Source organism: Haliotis cracherodii, unplaced genomic scaffold (genome assembly GCF_022045235.1).
Source record: "Haliotis cracherodii isolate W230 unplaced genomic scaffold, xgHalCrac1.p SCAF_4, whole genome shotgun sequence".
In the NCBI taxonomy this organism is placed as follows: Eukaryota; Metazoa; Mollusca; class Gastropoda; order Lepetellida; family Haliotidae; genus Haliotis; species Haliotis cracherodii.
This window is the reverse complement of record NW_027266297.1, coordinates 2,007,459-2,023,273: the sequence shown is the minus strand read 5'-3', so window position 1 is coordinate 2,023,273 and position 15,815 is coordinate 2,007,459. Positions and strand designations below refer to the sequence as shown.

The 15,815-nt window shown below is 38.3% G+C and overlaps 1 pseudogene; it reads left to right on the top strand.

The window, feature by feature from the left end:
- Positions 1-15,447, top strand: part of LOC139478367 (multiple epidermal growth factor-like domains protein 10) — a 33,596-nt pseudogene extending 18,149 nt beyond the window's left edge.
- The last annotated feature ends 368 nt before the right edge of the window (positions 15,448-15,815 follow it).

Genomic DNA, 15,815 nt, shown 5'->3' with positions numbered 1-15,815 from the left:
TGTTAAAAACGGCGTTAAGCCCTACTCACTCACTCAAACCCTGCAGAACATGAATGGTAGAATGTATTGGTTGGTATACATGTACAGTAGGTCAACTTCAGCTTCTTTATGCTTTGTCCTTTCAGCATTTGACTTTGATGTATTGTAAGAATCTATTCATACTTGAATGAGGGCGACTTGACGAGAAGTTCAAGCCACACATGTTAACAGTTACACATACATATGACCCGGTTAGTGTATTGCCAACCTTGCTTAAATGCGGTACGAATGTAGCATGATTGCGTCTTAAATACCACAAGTATGATTGACTGGGCCGAACTGTTTGATTACATTTAGCGCAGGTAGATATGAGTTATACAGACGACAGTTTTTATTTCATCAGGATCAATCTCTAACAATATAAATCAGCTTCAAAGAGAGACAAGATAGACACAATTTTTATGGATAACAACTTCTTTAATACTGTGAAAAGCGACGTTTCGGTATAGATCCTTATACCGTTGTCAAGCAAGACTGAATGAGGGCTGACTGACTGATATAGAAGATTTAACGTGCGCTTTCCGACTGCAGCGTATTTCGCACACGGGCCTGGCCGGATCATTTAGTGTATTCCGAGAAGGGTGAAAGTGGTGTGTGCAACCCAAGAGGGGGCTTTTAGGGGTTGCTTATATTGATTTTTTGAAATTTTGAAATTTGGAATAAATGCCGAGGTGGGTGGAGGAGGGAACTAAGGGAGCCGGGTGAGGTGGGTGTTTGTATGTTTATTTGATTTTGGATTGGTAGATTAATTAATTTTTAGATGCGCTTAATTAGGTCTGTTTTGATTAGGAATACGCCTAGGGCCTTGAAGTTTTCTAGTTTATTTTGAGGGTTTAGTGAGGGCCATAGTGCAGAATATATATAGTAGGTGGAGGATTAACAGTAGAGGATTAACAGTAACAACAAAAAGCATACATGAGTGGGATAACATAGGTAGGTGTGACAACAAAAGGATGATGCTGTCACAACACGATGGACAGAAAACACTTAGCTAGAAGCCAATGGGGGCATGAAGCCAATAAACAGGTGATTATAGTTTGATGAGTTCATAATAGGCGGGTGGAATGAAATAGCCTTGATCTCTGTTGATTGCTGGCTTGTGGCGGCGAAAGTGGACTGCTTCTGTTAGTTTTCTTTTCGTGAAATCATGGAGGTTGTTGGCGAGGATTTTGACGTTGTCCCAGTTGATGATGTGATTGGAACAGTTGATGATATGGTCCGAGATGGCTGATTTGCTGTCGGATTTGATGGTGGAGGTTTTATGCTCTTTGATTCTGGTGTTGATTGGGCGGGATGTTTCACCTACGTAAGATTGTCCACAGTTGCAGTCAATTTTGTAGACTACACCTTTAGCCTCTTGGGGTTTAGATGTGTTCCTGCCGTTGGCTCTTAGCAGGGTGTTGAGGGAGTTGGAGCTGGTGAAGTGGGTGTCGATGTTGGCTTGCTGTTTGAGGAGGCGGCTGATGATGTGGGATGCTTTTCCTATGAAGGGGAGGGCGATGCGGAAGGGCTCTGAATCTCAACGTACTATGTTCATATTCACTTTGCTTTCGCAATGTGATGCCAAACACAACGTCTGTATTACAATTAAACTATTTGCTCAGACATACTAGTGTATACATGCTTGTGATCTGTATAGCTGACGTCCGTCAACGCGTGTTGACACAGGAGATGTTATTGTTGGACAACTGCTAAAAATGAACATTAAATCTGACATAACACCATCCAATGACATTTGAAATGGAGCGGTAGTTTGCAGTGAATTCAGTTTCTCTGTAGGTGTACCATGTCACACACATCTCAAGTCACAATTCATGTTTTCCTAACAAATCACAATGAAGAAGAAAGAGATGCGGTATCATTTATCCACAACACATCCTTTCCGTTTGTCCAGCATCACTATTGGAATATTTGATGAGATTGATGTGAAACAACAAACAAAACAATGTCGTTGAAATGAACAGAAACACTATGTGCAAATATGCAAGTGCAAGAAATTTGTGTGTGTGCATATGACAAAATGATTAAGGTGTGAGTGGCTTTTAGCAATATTCCAGCAATATCATTGCAGGAAACACCAGAAACCATATGGAGAATCAAACCCAGGTCTGCAGCGAAATGAGTACACACTTTCAGCTACAGTGTCGTCACCACAAGGTATGGCGATAGCTGGAAGTGTATTGTGTATGGCGTCCGTGCCTTGCATAACGACTAGGCTACACATAGTCGCTGTGAATAATCCGTGCACTCAGTAACTAATATACCTGCGTTCTACGTCAGAACTTGAATGTAGACAGTAAGACTTCCTGGTGTACATGTCCTCTCGTCAACATGGAGGGGCACAGACTTGGTGTCCTGCTGTGGATCTGTGTATGTGTGCTGGATGGTGTAGCAGGAAGGTGCTGAACAACGTACAGGGAATGGTTGTCGAAAATGCAAAGTTTGTCCTTGAATGCTATCACTGGCATGGTATAGCTACGGCGTCAAACACCTAATGTTTTATGCAAATTGTATACGTGGTGGGTGCTACCCGTAGAGCATGACAGGCCTACTATTAAAGCGAGCACATTGTGTCATCACTTACTGTCAGTGCCCAATCCCTATAATTGTCAGTGGAATCTGTTTGGGCAGATAATTGTGATTGGTTATTCTCTGGCGTTTCCTTGGCATGTTTACTGTCTGTTCAATGGTTTAGGCTCAGGGGATGTTTCCTTTTCCAAATGTTAGTTGGAAAACGTATCATCATATACAGGAAGTTCAGGGGTACGTTATATGTTTTACCTTTCACGTTTTCATTGTTACTGCTACACTGCGTAATTCCAATCATAATGTTTATTTCTAAGTAAAATTGATATTCTATATCAATACTTGACAATAAATTTTGAGAACATATTGTGTATTGATTATGAGCCATGATATGAAGTCACATGTCCAAGTGATTATTAGCTCGTTAAGTACCATGTATAATAGTTTTCCATTTTGCACTTGATGAGATAGAGATACACAGAGATCCATGATTTAGTCAACATATGTGTATAGATATTTAGCAGTCACAGCTTGTTGTGGTATGCTAACATTACTCGCATTAACGACGTGATAATGCAAAGTATGGAAAGTTCCATGACAACATTACACTTCTGTCATGTGCCTCACTTGCAGATGAGTTATTTTCGTTATTGACTAACAGCCAAACCTGCTGTTAACTTGCTTAGGCTGGTTTACTGTCAACAACTTCCTGGTGTAGGGGATTACAATTCATGGATGTTATAGCCACGCCAAGTTGAATATATTCAAAAGAAATATGACTCGGTTTCCTTTGTTGATCAATGTCAACGGCTCCTCCTTCAATGCACCGATTATAATATCTTTGCCATTGTAAAAATGCCGCAATGTATGAATGGTAGAATTCATATTCGGTATGCTTTGTCCATTCAGCGTTTAACTTTCCCAGTGTGGTTAGATTCAACTCTGTCTGAAATAGAGCAGCAAAATGATCACAATTAAATGAAAATAATCGTCTGTAAACACAATGTTTGCAAATAGGTTGAAATGTTGGATTAAAGACGAGGCTGTATGAAATAAGTTATACAGACGATTATTTACATTTAATTGTGGTCATTTTCAGATATTATACTACTGTGTCTGTTTCACTGAGTGACACTGATGCCTATGTAGGGTGAGATGATATGAAAGTTTGAAGTATGAGACATCAGCACGATCATGAAGGAGTGAATACCGATGAGTGGGCGAATGTTGTTTAGCGCCGCTGTCAGTAATATTCCAGCTATAACGCGACTATTTGTTAGGAATAAATTGCACTGTATCAGGGATCTTCATCGTCTCAAGGGAATGTCTGAACCACTCGTCAAGGCGTTGTGCATTATTGTCAAATGATTACACACGTATACACTTATAGAGGCACGTCAATAACGGGAGGGTACATGTAAGTAGGTTGAAACATCTTTGTGACCATTTGTAAATATACATCTTGTGTTGATGCATATTGAGCTGTCACAAATTAACGGCCAGTAACAACATTACTGCATTACAGTGTTTACATTACTCTACGTGCGACCAAGTGGGAAATTTGTTTAACAACGACATTATCCATGAATACGTAACTAGTTGGGATATCGTCCATGATTTCACGACAGGACAACCGAAGTTGGATAACCATGTGAGCATAGAGCCCGGGACTTCGGGATACTCATCCAGTCCTCGCACCAAGCGAGCTGTATGTTGGGCATTGTAACGTGAGGGTATGTGTTAGGTATTTGGCATTCCCCCATTGTAACATAAATGTATGTGTTAGGTATTTCGCATTATCACTATTATAACGTGTTAGGTATTTGGCATCCCCACTATTATAACATGAGGGTACGTGTTTGGTATTTCTTACCACTACTCGTGTAACGTGAGGGTACGCGTTTGGTATTTGGCATCACCACTATTGTAACGTGGGGGTACCTGTTTGATATTTGGCATCACTGTTGTTGTAACGTGAGGGTACTTGTAGGGTATTTAGCAACTATTGTAAAATAAGGGTACGCGTTAGGTATTTGGCATCACAACTACCGTAACATAAGGGTACGTGTTGGGTATTTGGCATCATCACTATTGCAATATGTGGGTACGTGTTTGGGTATTTGGCATCACCACTATTGTAACGTGAGGGTACGTGTTGGGTATTTGGCATCATCACTATTGTAACGTCAGGGTACGTGTTGGGCATTTGGCATTACCACCATTGTAACGTGGGGGTACGTATCTGGTATTTGGCATTACCACTGTTGTAACGTGAGTGCACGTGTCTGGTATTTGACATTACCACTGTTGTAACGTGAGGGTACGTGTTTGGTATTTGGCATTACCACTGTTGTAACGTGAGGGTACGTGTTTGTTATTTGGCATTACCACTTTTGTAACGTGAGGGTACGTGTTGGGTATTTAGCATCACCACTATTCTAACGTGAGGGTACGTGTTGGGTATTTAGCATCAACACTATTGTAACGTGACGGTACGTGTTGGGTATTTGGCATCACCACTATTGTAACGTGAGGGTAAGTGTTTGGTATTTGGCATTACCACTATTGTAACGCGAGGGTAAGTGTTTGGTATTTGGCATCATCACTATTGCAATATGTGGGTACGTGTTTGGGTATTTGGCATCACCACTATTGTAACGTGAGGGTACGTGTTGGGTATTTGGCATCATCACTATTGTAACGTCAGGGTACGTGTTGGGCATTTGGCATTACCACCATTGTAACGTGGGGGTACGTATCTGGTATTTGGCATTACCACTGTTGTAACGTGAGTGCACGTGTCTGGTATTTGACATTACCACTGTTGTAACGTGAGGGTACGTGTTTGGTATTTGGCATTACCACTGTTGTAACGTGAGGGTACGTGTTTGTTATTTGGCATTACCACTTTTGTAACGTGAGGGTACGTGTTGGGTATTTAGCATCACCACTATTCTAACGTGAGGGTACGTGTTGGGTATTTAGCATCAACACTATTGTAACGTGACGGTACGTGTTGGGTATTTGGCATCACCACTATTGTAACGTGAGGGTAAGTGTTTGGTATTTGGCATTACCACTATTGTAACGCGAGGGTAAGTGTTTGGTATTTGGCATTACCACTATTGTAACGTGAGGGTAAGTGTTTGGTATTTGGCATTACCACTATTTTAACGTGAGGGTAAGTGTTTGGTATTTGGCATTACCACTATTGTAACGTGAGGGTACGTGTTGGGTATTTGGCACCACCACTATTTTAACGTCAGGGTACGTGATTTGTATTTAGCATTACCACTGTTGTAACATTAGTGTACGTGGTTGGTATCTGGCATTACCACTATTGTAACGTGAGAGTACGTGTTTGGCATTTAGCATCACCACTATTGTACTGTGAGAGTACGTGTTTGGTATTTAGCACCACCACCATTGTAAGGTGAGGGTACATGTTTGGTATTTGGCATTACCACTATTGTAACGTGAGGGTACGTTTTGGGTATTTGGTATCCCCATTATTATAACGTGAGGGCACATGTTTGGTACCTGGTATGTTCATGTGGGTTTATACATCACAAAATAAGTTGTAGATTTTCCTGCGGGTACTAATTGTGCCCCTCACCCAACTGATTTGTTTCTCTCAGCATACAAGTCAGGGCCTAGATTTTCGAAACGATCTTAGCCCTAAGATTATCGTAAAGTTATCGTAAGGAAATCGTAGCTATCGTAGCCTATTTTCGAAACTATCGTAGCCCTAAGATATCTTAAGTTTGTCGTAAATCTAAGATAGCCCTATACCTGTCGTAAGTTTATTTTATCTTTATCCAAGATGGCGGCATACTTTTCCATAGATATTGTGCCAAACAACTAGTCTGCTTTACGTTCAAACATTGACATTTCATTTTGTAAAACTGAGTGATTCAAATTGACACTTCGAAAACACGAAGAACGCATCAAGGATTTCACGTCAAAAATGTTCTTAATCGCGACAGCGATACACATAACTGTGGAGTCGATAGCTTACATTATTTTTCTATCCGAGTCCATGCTGAAGAAGTGTGAAACAACATACCTTTTCGATAATTGGGGAAGGATAAAAACGGAAGGTGTCGGCAGGCTACAGTAATGACCGTGACCTTATTGATAGTTTAGGGGGAGCTAATCTTAGTTCAAACTCTAGTTGAGAGTGGTTTCCCTTTGTATTCGCCCGGGACACCTTGCTCAATGGTACAGTTTTCATAAAGCGCAGAGTTCCGCTGTTATATTATTGAGTCGCATTTGTGTCAATGCTTTAGTCTTTATTTTCGCATTTTATAAAATTATATCAATCTACATATGTAAAAACAAACCATAAAGGTTTCGCATATATTTTTACATCTAAAATCGTGTGGGACGGGTGGTTTTAATAATTGAATTTTAACTATACAGTGTAGTATTTGTTGACTTAACAAGGAAATACATGTGATCAAATATTTGTATACAATATCTAATATTTTTCTTGCAAAAGTAATTGTAATTTGTTTCGTTTTAAATTCAATACCTACGTTATCTATATCCTCTTGAAAGACAAATATTTGATAAAAAGTGATTAAAAACTGTCTGTCGAACAATTGCATTCTTTAAAAACATTGATTATCGGCATATAGATGTATTCAATTAAATATAACAATTTACTGAAATTTTGACAATAAAAGTTCAGCACAGATTTTCGTATCGACAAATTAAATATAAAATGTGTTCCCATGCTCGTTCTGGTTCTCGTCAAAATGTAGCATGGTTTGCAAATTCCAATATATGTTCGCAGAAAAAAAGTTTATTGAATGAAATTTACTGATCAATATAAAATACACATTTTCAACACAATAATCTTTGCATTCAATAAACCGATTTTAAAATATTTTGGTGTTTTTAATATTTAAGTCTACATCTTCCCGTTTTATGTATAAAATATATAGATATACTGGAGACCATTCAAGCAATAAAATCGTTGTCACGTTTAGGGTCAACGGACAAATACTAGTAAATGATCCTCAGCAATGCTGTCAGACAAACCAAACATCATTGAACTACGTTCTGGAATAGATTTGACACATTACAAAGTATTTCGCTCCTTAGTCAGATTTAAATGAAATCAGACAAATCAGTTTATTAGCTCTACTTAATTTAAAAGGATAGACAATGACTACATTATATGTATGTTTACGTTAACTTGTGGCGTGTTCCATGAGACAACATAACTTGACAATTCCGAAATTATCTCTCTTTGCGAACGAAAATTAGTGTCACTTTTAAATTTTGAAAAGAATCATGGATCTAGATAGATAAAAAATAATTTCATCATCTAAATACTTATAGCTTGATATAGTATTTACGTCCTTGGTTAATCCGTGAAATATATTGGATACATACATAACAAAACAAACTTAACAAGCTTAGATTTTCATAAAATCTTGCTTGTGGGTGCGCTGCTTCCTGAACAATTTTTGTTTTGAGTGTTTCCAGGTATAATGTTGGTGTTTACACTAATATAAACTTGACTTTTGACATAAACACAAACATATAAGTATACATCACTTAACATAAGACTTGAACACGCATGTTAAATGCTGAACGCATATGCTGTTCGATCAAAGGTCTCGTCATTGTCATTTAGAATAACGTCCCTTACTTTCGTCCTTGACTTTGTACGCGATGTGTTTATATCACCAAGTTCTGCGCGGTCACGAGAGGACCATTTGAAGGGAAAATAGTGAAGTATCTTTTGGCACATTATTTCCATTCTAATAGCTAAAGTGTAGTAACACTATACTTATTGATTTTAACATTTTTTGGCTTTGTAAAATGCTATTGCATGGCACACGAATGCTTTTTGTGTTCGGTTAGTCATGGCATCTTTTATCATAAGAACAACACGTCTACATGTAGGACATAAGTAGGATTGTACAGAATTTCACTCAAATATGTGCGTGTTAAACAATGTGACCTGACAATGTGATCATGAATTCCGTGTCACTTATCTATGTTGTTGTTATTGTCAGCAGCAGGGAAATCCCTGTGACGTCATTGGGAAAACACCCCGCTTTTCTATCTCCAACACAAATGAGTTCTCTGTCAGAGTTACGACAGGTATCGTAACTCTGAACGATTTGCGACAGGTTTACGATAGTTTCGAAAATCTATCTTATCTTAGCCTTAAGATATCTTATCTTTGAACGTAAGTTGTTAAGATTTATCTTAGCTAAGATCGTTTCGAAAATCTAGGCCCTGAGGTTCTTTTAATTCTTTCGTTAAAATAAAGAAAGGACTCTTTGCTTTGACGTCCACCTTCAGTTTCAGATATTTAGATCACCTTATGCATTTCAATTACATATGTATTTCCTGACCACATAGTTTTATAATCTTTGTGTATGGTAGGTATAGTCACCCGTGGAGTGTCACCCTCTATACCTCATGTAGATCATGTATAAAAACGTTATGTTACAGGCACCTGCCCTTCAGGTCAATACGGTTCCAAGTGCAGCTACCAGTGTCACTGTCCCCAGGCCAAGTGTAACCCTACTTCCGGTTGTCAACCTCCACATTGTTCAAAGGGATGGTCCGGTCCGACTTGTCAGAAAGGTATGCATGATAATTTGATTCTATTATTGAATTTAGGATAATTTTATTTCCTTGCACCATACATGTTACAATTATAAGCCTACGTCGGGTTGTCAACCTCTACACAGGGATGACTGGGGCTAACGTGTCAAAAAGGGTAGCTTATCACAGTAGTGACATGTTCATTCAAAGTAATAAAGCCATTTTATATTAACTGGTCAGTTAACATCACAATACCGATCTTTTGTAAAAATTGAAAAACTAATGGTGATGAGACTGATATGTTTTAAGACAAAAACGTATAAACGTATAAAACGTATAATCAACGATATCCTTCTGTTTGATAATAAACTATTTACAGAAATGAATTTCTTAAATATCACGTACTGTGGTGTACTGTGTTGCGATTTGAAATAATTCTTCTTAATATCACAGAAAATATTGCCCTCAACAAAACAACAACTTCATCCAATGGATACACTTTGCCGTCATCAAATGCCGTCAACGGGGACACGAGAGGGGACATTGGACTCAGATGTATTCTGTCAGCTTATATTGACCCCAATATAACATCTGCCTGGTGGAGGGTGGATCTGGGACAGAAAACACTGATACATGACGTCATCATCTACTTCAGAACTAACTGTGAGTAACATGAATTAATCCCTTGTGTGCCATTTTTAAGATTGAATGTTCCTATATGGAACATAATGTTCATTTTAATGTCCACCCGTCGACGATTTTATGCCAGGTTTACAAACTTTTCTGCAGAACAATACTTAAGAATTGTTACATTTTGCTTCCAAAAAACCGGATATGAAACTCAATGATCTGTTGGAAAAAGGGGACGACTTGTTCGACGTCAAACATACACACCACGTGATGTTGCTGAACTCACCCAAACCTTGTTATGCGGTGTCAGGCAACAGACACACACGTCTTTATGCGAATTGTGTAAATGACGGGTGCCACCAGTAAGGCAGGACATAAGTCTTGTCGCGAACACTTGGTTTAATCACCGATTTTCAGTGATGCATTCATATAATTTTTACAGCCACTTTGTCTTTTATGCCCAGCAGAAACTGTTTCGAAGAATAATCAAGACTGGTTATTATCTAGCATTGATGTTTTACATTACAAACATGCCACAAGCTCCCATTCAGCATTTATTTGACGCCTCGTTGCTGCAAACATGTGTCAAATCAAAAGGTGTACATACATTGTACCTGTCTCCATCGTAACTCCTGAATGCCAAAATGATTGCTCTGATTATGTTTAATGTTGACATTTACATTCAAATTCCGTTCTAGTACAACTATGGACATTTGATATTTTGCAATAAGCCTCAAATTGGATCGTTACATGGGTGGCAGAGCATTGCGTGGACCAAATTATTGTTGACAAGCTGTCGTGACATTGGATACGCCGTCTTTAACCTGAAGCGAACGTGCACGCATGTGTAAGGACACCATAAACAAAACAAAAATGATTGTGAATTAAATCATAACTGTAAAGAAAACTTATTTTAATATATCAACTAAGAACATGAGGTTGAAATTGTAGTGAAGCCTATTTGATGCGAGAGGGAGCTTTGACCTCGGTTTCGAATGCGTTATGATAACAAACAAACAGTTTCGAATCATATTTTTGCAACAACGCCAATGTAACCCATTATTGCTCAGATGATGGTAAGTATAAGAAACTTTTAATACTTATCACACACACAATGTTTTAACTCGTTCACGGTGATTTTCTTTGAAAATTTGATTTTCTTACAATTTGATCTAACAGAAATGATAAATGATTTAACACAAATAACAACCTGCGTATTCAACTGGTTTTAACGATTCACCGTATCCCGCTGATAAACGAGGATATTGCACATACTGTTGTTATGTTCCCATATCATTAATAACTTTGGTAATGGTTTGTCGTTATTTTCACTTCGAACCATGATAAAGAATTCATATGAATGTTACTTCTCAGATATAAACTAACACGTTCCTAAGGCTAAAGGCAATGTTTTCAAAAGAAGACAACATTTCTAAGATTCGAATCTGTTACAATACAATAATCATAATCCTGTTGTTTGTTGTGTAACAGATAAAGTTCGTCGGAATGGTATCCAGATCTACATCGCTGATACTGACGCCTCCCCTACTAATGGAGCCAACTGCTACACCGTAACAGGGAGCAGGGACGGGACAGACATACCTGATGTTTTGATGGCCATATGTTCTGGTGAAGGGCGCTATCTGGTCCTGTACACCACCACTGTCAACAACGATGTTGTTTTTAAAATTCCCATCATGGATTTCTGTGAAGTGGAGGTTAACGGTGGGGAGTTTTACATTATTCTCTTGTGTGCATTATGCAAACGACAAACAGACATCCGCCAGATTTTTTCTTACCTTATACAGCTGACAAAAAAATAAGACCATGATAAAAAATGAATATAATAGTACTGACCTTAATCGGTATTCTGTCCACGATCTAAAACACAGGCACTTATATCTGAAACACACTATCACAAGATTCTTTTATAGGAATTTAGAAGATAAATGTGTCTCTCTCTTAAATAATACATTGTAGTAACTATAGATGATGGTGAACAAAATAACAACTATCAAACATGAACATTTCTTTTAAATAATAAGCATTTCGCAAGTGGCTCTTTTCAAATGGCCTGATATTGTGAAGAATACAGAGGCAATTCGTTGTAAGTGAAAATGTATATGCCCTCACTTTTGTTTACCTGATATAATCAGACGCATAGTATCATAGTTGATATGATTAACAAGGAATGCCTTTTGCTAAATTCAGAAAGAGACATCAGAAAACGTGTTCTTGCCTTATGTAGCTGAAAACCTGAGAACATGATAAAAATGAATATGATAGTACTGACCTTAATCGGTATTCTATCCACGATCTGAAACACATGCACTTATATTTGAAACATAATATCACAAGTTTGTTTTTTTATAGGAATTGAGAAGATGAATGTGACTCGCTTTTAAATAAAACATTGTTGTAACAATAGATGGACACTTTTCTCAAATAGATTGGAATGCATACTGCTTTTATTCAGTTCCCATGTCTTTATTTATATCTTTCAGAATGCTACTTGAGATGTGTTTATGCGATCAAATGATTGATTCTCTCAAATCAGAAATATGAAAATGTTCGTAAGCAGTTAGCTTCTTATATGCACATGCATGATGGTATGTGCTTGAGCCATGTTTAAAAGTATTTATGTCTATGGTTTAAGTGTGTGGTTCTGGTACTTTCGGTACTAGCTGTAGCAACTACTGCCACTGTGAAGGGAAGCCGTGCAACTCCGTGAACGGCGTCTGTCCAAGTGGAGTCTGTCGTCCTGGCTGGAAAATGGACAAGTGTGACACAGGTTTGTTGCTGGAAAAACGGATGTCAAATAAATATGGCAGCTTTATTCATTCATTTCAAACGGCATATCTGTTATGAAAGAAATAGTTATATAATTTCATCATATAAAAGGTCATTGTACTAACATATTTAGAGGGGCGGTCGGGTAGCCTAGTACTTAAAGCGTTCGCTCGTCATGCCGAAGACCCGAGTTCGATTCTCGACATGGGTACAATGTGTTAATCTCATTTCTGGATTCCCTCGCAGTGATATTGCTGGAATATTGTTAGAAAGCGGCCTAAAACCATACTCCCTCACTCACTCATGATTGTATTCAGTTTATCGTGTTTGTTTACTACAAGGAACTAATTAATTACATGATTTTAGTTTGTGATGGTGGCAGTTATGGCACAAACTGCACTCAGACTTGCTCAAACAGAAACTGCAAGAGCGGCAACTCCAGTTGTAACCACGTGACTGGGAAGTGTCTTGGGGGCTGTAAGGCTGGATGGGCTGGTACAGACTGTACGCAGGGTAAGAGTTTCCGACAAAGTAGTAAAACACGTAATTACGACAGGCTGAACAAATGTATTTGACCATCCCAAAGGTGACGGTGAACAAAACAACAACTCTCAAACATGACCATGTCTTTTAAATAAATGAGCATTTCGCATGTGGCTCTTTTCAAATGGCCTGGTATTGTGAAGAATACAGAGGCATTGCGTTGTAAGTGGGACCAATATAATAATGAATAATTTATTATGATAGTACTGACCTTAATCGGTATTCCTTCCACGATCTAAAACACATGAACTTATATTTGAGACACACTATCACATAATTCTTTTATAGGAATTTAGAAGATGAATATGTCACGTTTTACATTACATGTTGTAGTAATTAAAGATGAAGGTTGGAATGCATACTGCTTTTATTTAATCCCATGGCTGTAATCACCACTGTTAGAATGCTACTTTGGGTGTGGATAGCGATGAAAGGATTGATTTTCACAAATAAGAAGTATGATTTAGAATATTTTCGTTAGCAGTTAGCTTTTTCATATGGCTCTACAGGAAGTTACGTACGTGAGCGTGTACATGTTTCCACTTGTCAGAGGTGTACTCAAAGTACGTGATCTAGACTACCAGTTGTCGGACTTTCATTTTTGTGGTAGCATCGGTGGCTGAGAGGGTTAGATCGCAGACTTTGTGTGCTGGCGATAAGGTGCCTCACTCAGGCAAGTGTGGGTTCGAATCCCGGACGGGACTCAACTCAAAAGAGTACTAGAATTTGTACTTTACTAAGAAAATATTATACCAAATATAAAATGTGTTATGTTTAATAGTATTTATGTGTGTGGTTTATGTGTGTGATCCTCGTACTTTAGGTACTAACTGTAGCAACTACTGCCACTGTGACCAACTTAATACCACACGTAACTATGTCTGATAAACATTAAACCTAACTAACAGTACATGTTGAAACCAGTATCAACGATTTGTTCCACATGACACAGGCAAATATTCAACAAATAGTCATAATTACACATAGCAAGCTACTGACATTGCATTTTATTCATATCCTTATTTCAGAATGTGTAGATTCCTACGGAGGAGGCTGTGCTCACCAGTGTTCCTCCAGAAAATGTAGTGGAACCTCTTCCTGTAATCACGTGACCGGGCAGTGTGAAAATGGCTGCAGACCCGGATGGAAGAATATTGATTGTACAGTAGGTTAGTTGTCTCATCATTTACTATCATATTACCGCGAGGAATTTCAGAATTGACCAATAGTGATTATTACCATTGGAGAAGACATATGCTTTTCTCTGTCAACAGCATGCGTCCAAGGACTGGAATACAGTGCTGGTTGTGGGGGTAATTGCAGTGCCCGCATGTGTGAGGGAGGGACGGACACCTGTCCCCGGGAAACAGGCCGGTGTGAGTCAGGCTGTCAGTCAGGGTGGAAGGGAGAAGACTGCTCCACTGGTAAAATACATATGAAAATATAATATCCCACTTATTGCATGAGTAAAACAAGTATTATATCCGTTACGAATGAATTTCACTCTTTGTTTTCATGAAAAACATATGGGGTGTGCATGTATGTAATCTAAATTACTGTGATACACATGAAATGTCTGTAATCAATTCATAACCACTATACACCCATCAACTGGAGTAGGATACCGTAACACGAAGACCAAATGTGGATGTTTCAGTGTGTAGTTCTGGTACATTTGGTGCCAACTGTACTGGAAAATGTGGACAGTGTCGTGACTCCAAGACCTGTCACCATGTCAATGGTACCTGCCCGAGTGGATGCATTGACGGATGGACTGGCCATCACTGTAAACAAGGTAATGTATATTATATAATATACACGCGATACAGAGTTTCCAAAAATGTAATCTAAACGTATTTTGCTATACTGTTAATAACAAAAAAACATCACATGCATTTTTTCATGTGCATTTTCCTGTGAGGGCTAGAAAGGGAAGTATATATGTATATATGTATATATGTATAACATACATGGAGATACATACATCTTCGCGAACTCCTGGTATCACCAATATCTGACATTGATTCAAACATATGGTATCATCACTGTTTGGTAGCGATTCATAAACACATGCTTATGATACATATGCAAATTGTATTGTTTGACAGGTATCACTGTTGTAAAAGAGAGCATGTTTATACCATGTGCAATATTCCTGGAACATAACAGATTATTAAATACAGTAGTGAAAACATACATGCTAACATTTGGCATAGTGACTTATTTTATATCACACATATATATTTCTCTGTTCTAGTAATTGTCAATTCACCTGTAAATAATGCTAGCGCCATAGCAGGGTCTATTGTTGCTGGCCCTGCTGTAGTGGCCATCGTTAGAGGATAGTGATTGCCTTTTGCTAAATTCAGAAAGAGACATCAGAAAACGTGTTCATGCCTTATGTAGCTGACAAACTGAGAACATGATAAAAATGAATATGCTTTTCCCGACCTCAATCGGTATTCTTTCCACGAGGTTGATAGAAGGTTGGAATGCATACTGCTTTTATAAAATCCCCATGTCTGTAATCACCACTGTTAGAATGCTACTTGAGATGTGGATAGCGATGAAAGGATTGATATTCACAAATTAGAGCATGATTCAGAATATTTTCGTTAGCAGTTACATGTAGCTTTTTATATGGCTCTACATGAAGTTATGTACGCGAGCGAGTACATGATTGATAGTATTTATGTCCATGGTTTAAGTGTGTG